Consider the following 7,022-nt stretch of genomic DNA (forward strand, 5'->3'; position numbering starts at 1 on the left):
CTTGCAGGTCACATAGTAACAAAAAAGAGAGCTGCCTTGTGCTCTGAAAATGTGCACAGGCTAATTTGTCTAACTGGCTGAAAAAGAGACAGTAAATAAGCATTGAGGTATTGTGAGTCCAATGGGTTTATTATTTTTTGCACTACAATTTTTGATGATCACATTGTTTTAGCCTCATGCACAAAATTATGTAGGCCAAGGTTAGTCAGAGTTTAAAGGCGAAGCTGCTTAAATAACCTTTTATGTTTCTGCAAAAATTTTTAAGACGAAAAACTGCACTTTATGTTGAAATTTTCATTATTATTATTTAAAGACAATACCATTTTGAAAATGGACTTAAAGTCTGCCCAATTTTGTCCAGGGATTAGGGCTGTTCGATATAACGATATATATCGGATGATGATATGAAAAAGCTGTGGTTTCATTTTACGCTATCGTTTGTTTCGTGGTGTTGCAAAATAAACTGTTTACTGCAATATTTTTTCACCGTTTTGATGGTCACTGTAGTGGCTATATTAATTTCTTAAAGTTCTCTTTCTCTTATATTTAATATAACCACATTACGGGCGGACAGGCGCCAGTTTTTAAGCGTTGTCGTTAGCAACAAGGATGGTAAAACCATTGCGTGTCCGCTTGTTTATTTTCCACATAAACCTTTTACAATAAAGCTCAAGATCATGTTGAGACTTTTCAAAATAAACTGAATCACGTGAAAGAGTATGCAGAGTATTTACGGATGAGGCGCAAAAAAGAGCCGTCGAGTGCTAAAAATAAACCTTAGACTCAAACGTTAGAACAGGCTTTTCCCCGCAGCACGCCGTGTAATAAATACTTACAAAGAAAACGGCGGCCTTTACAACTTGTAAAAATGTATAGTTTCACGCATCGGTTAAAACACTCGACTCCAGGTACACGACGCCCAGCTGGAAACACTTCCCGCAAATCGAGCTGCCTGAGATTCACAGAATTTACAGAAAATGTTACATTTTTGTGATTTATATCGTTATCGGGATGATAGATGTCTTATATCGAGATATGAGATTTTGGTCATATCGCACGAAATGCTTTTTTCCCCATAAATTAAAAGAGCTTGAGTTTACAGTATTATGTCCATGTCTATTATTGTCAGGCTCAGGAGAGACTCGGAGGCAGACGGTCACTTAAGTTCACAATTTATTTACACACAGACACCAGGTGTGGATATATACAGGTGAGGGGGCACAGGAAGAGGGTCTCCGGGGAACACAGGCACGGGAAGGGGACGGGCTATGTACACAATCCTTCACTGAAGCTCAGGTAGCTCGGACTTCGGCTTTTAGCTCACCAAATGGCAGTCCTCAGGCTGGCGAGAAATCTGGCACAGGGAGGAAGAACAGGTAAGTTGCGGCATGAAAGAAACTCGGGAAAAAGCTCAAACTTGCAATGACACTGACGAGTGTTACACAATAATCCAGCGAAGAAGCACTCTCAGCAGCCGCCTTAAGAAGTGAATGAGATGATTGCTTGCAGGTGTCCGAGCCAGGGGCTGGAGCCATCATGACTCCGCACCGGTAGAGCGCAGTGTGCGGGAGGGGAGAGAGAGACGCAGCACAACAAAATCACTTGTAGCCATACAGAGTCAGCCGAGAAGGCACAGGGTCATGACAATTATTTGATTCTGTCACCCACTAAAACCCTTTTAAATTAAGATAAACATTTGCGCTTTGAGGTAAATTTTTTTGCGTGATTAAGTATGATTAATCGAGATTAATTAATTACAAAGCCTCTAATTAATTTAATGTTTTTAATCAAGTCCCACCCCTGGTAATATCTGAAATAACACAAATATAAATGACTAAATAAACAGATAAAAGGCTCACATGAACAAGAGAAGCCTATAGAGATTCTATATATCTGTTCTTGCAAAAGCAAAACGTGTTTGGCACCACCATTCATTGAGGTTAATATTCTCATTGCAAAAGCTGGCAGATAGGACAGGATGATATAATTAGAGAGAGAGAGAGAGAGACTGGTGTTGGGTCTATATTAGGGCTGCACGATATTAGGAAAACCTGCGATGTGCGATAACTGTGATCAATATTGCCATAACGATATGACTTGCAATAAAATAAATAGCAAAAAAAACCCCGAATACATAATTTCCGTTTTACTGCAACAGTTTTATTTAAAGAAATCTGCTGTATTAGCAGTGTAACAACAAAGTGCACTTTAACACTGAAACATTGCCCCCATAAAAAATTTGCTGAGGATTGAATTCTGAAAGGAAGGTGAGGAAGTGCACTGTGAAAGTCATATATGGTTCCGTTGTACGACTTGACCATCGCTGAGAGCCAAACGAGATATTCTCTTTTGGCTCTCAGCGAAGGCGGTCGCACTTTTTCTCCTCTCCTCTCCCTTATCTTCCCAGCTTAGCTCCTCATGTCCTTGTCTTGTCTCGTGTTTTTTATTAGTTTTCCCTGGAACATTTTCTCACAGTCTGTTCTCTAAAACCTAAAAGAGGAATTACGGATTGGATCAACTGGTCCCTGAATGCAATTGACACCCTTTTCTCAACGAGAAGTCTGGGCTTGGGTGGGCCTGAGTGCTGAAGATATCTACCTATTCGGAACCATGATAACAGGGTTCTGGCGGATCGGAGCTGGCTTGGCCCTGACTTATCGAAGAATTAAGAAAGCGGAACCGGCTGTTCAAACCCCCACAAGGCTGCCCGCTGGGATTGGAATGACGGGAGAGGCGTGAGTTTCTCAAAATGGGCTCATTGAGTCAGCACAGATAAGATCTTGGAGAGGCTACGGCTGCTGTGAATACTCAGAATAAGATCTCTGACTGCAGACTGGATACATCTCGGAAGGGCTAGCTCGGAATAACATCTCTGGGTGCAAATTGGATGACATCTCGGGGAGGCACACTGCCGTGATTTCTCAGAAATCTGTTCCTTGAGCACAAGAAATGACAACATCACAGAACGCAAGTATGGAGAAGCTCGCGGCTCTCCAACGGGAGATTGAGAGACCAGTGTTGGACTGTAGAACTGCTTTGAAATTCATATGAGCTGTTCGCACTAAAGTAAAAAGCACAATCACTTCATGCGGATACCCCTTTGGCGCCAGCGGCAGTCTCGAGGCTGGAGCCCAAAAACAACACTCTGATAACGACTGTGTTTAGACTGTTCCTTCCCATTCCATGCAAGGCCACCTGGGTTGGCTGGAAGACTGTTTACTTAGCCTGGCACGGCAGAGGACACTGTCTCAGCTGAACTATGGACACGCACACACATACACTTACACTGATAAGCACACACTCATCCCCCTCCCTTTTCAAACGCGTTCGATGCTTGTTTCCTGCAGGGGAACACGGCGGGTCTCTGTGTCGCGCTGGAATGGTAGCGCTGTGCAGGGCGGCTGCTGTGTTCGCTTCGTATTACTCCTCACCCCCCACCCAATCCTGTGGCTTGTCATGTCTTTCACAAGTTGTGCTGTGGACATTTATGTGCTTTTTGTGCAGAGGAGTTTTTTTGTTTCCTGTTCTCGTGCTGTCCTACCATGGAAGCACAGCATCAGTAGAGGTCTCTTTTTTCCTCTTGTACTTTCCCACTGTAGTGTACATTTCAGTGTTTTTCTGTAATGCTACCGATCTCCGACCTTTATCCCCATGTAATGTCTGTGTTGTGTGTGTAAGGTCGGGGGGGGGGGGGGGTCCCATTTCACTGCAGGGCAACCTGCATGTGGTGAATAAAGCCTTGATTGATTGATTGATTGATTGATGTCTGTAGTGCCTGCGTAGTTTTCAGCTTGGCTCAGTTCCAACATGACAGTCTTGCGGCATGTTTTGTACATTTGTGGAATGGCAACACGGGAAAAGTAGTTTCATGAGGGGATGCGGTATCTCCGGTCCACTTTATGTATCAGACTGGTGAAGCCCTCTCTGCTAACTGTATTTATAGGCATCATGTCTTTAACCAAAAATTGTGTAATGGCCTCTGTTATTTCTTTGTACCGCTTTGACGTTTTCTCATAAGGAGTTCCACTTGAAAAACGGCTGTTGGAGTGCTGTGCTCTTTGTCTTAACATTAGCAACCTGTGTTTCGCCAGCCCTATCTTTCTGGAACTCTTCAAACTGTTCTCTGTGGTTGTATTGAAGATTATGGTGGAGATTAGTCGTGTTTCCTCTGGTGGTTGCCACGAGTGTTCGGCAAGTTTTGCAGAGTACCTGTGTTTGGAGAACGTTGTCTTTATCAAATCCAGAGTACCTCCAAATAAGCGAGGTACTATTTTTTTTCTTTTTTGAGCCACGAGTTCATAGTCAGTAGCGTTCTCGTCATGCGTCTCACTCTCAGCCATTACAACTCTGACTCGCTGCAGCGTTGTTCGCTCCCCACCTACATAGGAGGCGGGCCTCTAATCCATTTGATTGGTTAATGCCGTGAAGGGCTCTATTTGACTGGTCAAATGTGTAGAGGGGTTTCTTTGATTGGTAAATTCTTTAAAGCACGTGTGTAAACATTTTAAGGTACCCAATTATCGCAGTTTTCGCCATCTTTTATCACACAGGCTGATATCACAATGACAATAAATTTTCGATTTATTGTGCAGGCCTAGTTTATATTTTATTATTGTAATTTGTATTTAGAAACATATAATCATTTATGCTTAGAAGTGTATAATCGTTTGTAGATTGAAAGAATGTCTCATCCTAGGAGGTCTGTAACAACCCTGTTTAGCGTGAAGAGGGGAGTGCGTTCACACACACACACACCTACACGGTATTCTTTGTTCACATATATGCCTATGTAAGACGTCATATGCTAATGCTAACTGTGTTGGAAACACGGTTACTAGAAACATGCTTAAAAGCAGCTCAAAAGAAAAAGGACGGTACAGAGGCAGATTGTGTCTGGATGCAAAGAGACGGTACTTGCAAAAAATAGCATGCATTGGAAATGTGGACCCGTATGAAATACGGCCGTGGAGTAGAAACCCCAAAGACCTACCGCTATTGACTTAGCCTGATATATTTTCCTAACCTTGTCTGTGGAGTCAGCACGTACAAGGTGAACCGGCTTCGCAATTATAAATCTCTGGAGGTACACATCCAATTCACCAAGGATTGGGTACAAGATTTGGCTATTTTAAGCCTCCATGTTGTGAGTACGTCATCATTCAGACAAAGGTAAGTCAGCTTGAGTACTGCATTTGATTTCCGCCCTGAACATTCACATTAGAGCAGCATAAATTCACTCATGAGGGGGAAATTACAGTGAGAACATGTGGAGGCTCTGTTAGATGGATAACATAGTGAGTTCAGTGCATTGACGTGACATTGACCTGAAGGATTTAGTTATTCTCTATGGTTAAAGAAATTGCAATGATTTATTCATATTTAAATAATCCTAATTATACATCTTGCTTACGTGTTTGTGTCCTGTGTCTGTACGGTTTTTACTAAGCTAACTACCTTTAAATTAGTAAACTCCCACCGTAAGGGTGTGTTTTAACTGATGAAACTGTGTCGTACTCAGGCATCTGGTTGCTGCCTTTTATAAGTTTTATTGTACAAGCATAAACTAACACCAGTACAGTAACTGTGCCTTTACAGAAGCCAGGTAATCAACTGAAAGACACAAAATAAAACAACCATACAACATTAACAAAGCAACACTATTAATGACAGTGCAGTTTAGTAATAGTCATATTTATAGCTTTAACATGTTACTTAGTTAACACAGAAACTCACCAGCTCGGCTTCATCAGTCATAATAGCAATATCAATGAAAAGAAGATCCGGCAGGTAGGATCTATGAGCGGCTGTTAACACGTACCATCCCAGACTTGGATAAATCACTCCGTCTTAAATAAATTTGTCATTTAAAGCAAATATGGGTCTGGCTGATAATAAATCACAACAAACAAATTGGCATGTTAGTAATATGGGAAAAAACCACACAGTGTCACTATAATTTTTTTTATAGGCAGGTTTCTGAAAGAGAACAGACAGATTTAGAATATATCATACAGCGTTCTATAGATGGATACATAAAAAAAAAAGAAAATTACATGTATGTGCTAACTTTCTAAACATGTTCATTGTTACATTTGTGACAAATGGATTTGAAAGTAGATAAAAAACATTTATGTCAGCCTTTGTTCATTTAAGTCCTTGTCTTTAAATTAACATTGCCTGTGTGTGTGTTTCAGGTCCTGCACTCTCAAAAACTGAATGAACAGCATTGCAGCCATGGGTCATTGTGAGCATCACAGGGAAGTTTGAAGCCGCCCACTGCACCTGTATGGCCGGCGTCGCGGAGACCTGCATCCATGTCGCTGCTCTTCTGTTTAATGTGGAAGCAACAGTGCGGATCCGTGGCACAAGGACTGTTACAGATGAACCTGCATACTGGGTTTTGCTGGGTAATATGACCAAGATACAGCCAGAGGTTGGCCATAAGATGGACTTCTCCTCTTCAGCTGCCCAAAAAAAGGCTCTTGATCAAAACATAAACAGACCATCCGTATTGAAGGGCAAATTTTCTTTTCAAAAAAGAAAAATTCCACCTGCTACTGTGGAGGAGTTGTCACTGCTATTGGATACTTTGCTGGAACACAGTAAAGCTGTGGGTCGTGGGAATGACCCATAATGTTTTATCTAGGGGGCTAGATTTATGCCTGTAGTGCACTGCCATGTAAATAATTTGCTTTTACTGAATATGTACTGTTGGAGCCAAGTCCACGCCAATATTTTACTCAGTTACATCATGCCATATTTAAGTATTTGTCATGATCTTAAAGTTTCTGTTATAATCTTGATCATTTTATGTTATAATGTAATATGCTGTGCTCCATAAATTAATCCTGCTTTATTAGTCTGTTGTTGTTGTAAAGTGTTGGTAGATGTCGTAAAGGGGTGTGTATTTGCTTTACCCACACCCCTCCGCATGCGGGCCAAATACACACCCCTTTACGACATCTACCAACACTTTACAACAACAACAGATTAATTTATGGAGCACAGCATATTACATATGC

The sequence above is a fragment of the Astatotilapia calliptera genome, unplaced genomic scaffold, assembly GCF_900246225.1.
Source record: "Astatotilapia calliptera unplaced genomic scaffold, fAstCal1.2 U_scaffold_9, whole genome shotgun sequence".
NCBI classification, from domain to species: Eukaryota; Metazoa; Chordata; class Actinopteri; order Cichliformes; family Cichlidae; genus Astatotilapia; species Astatotilapia calliptera.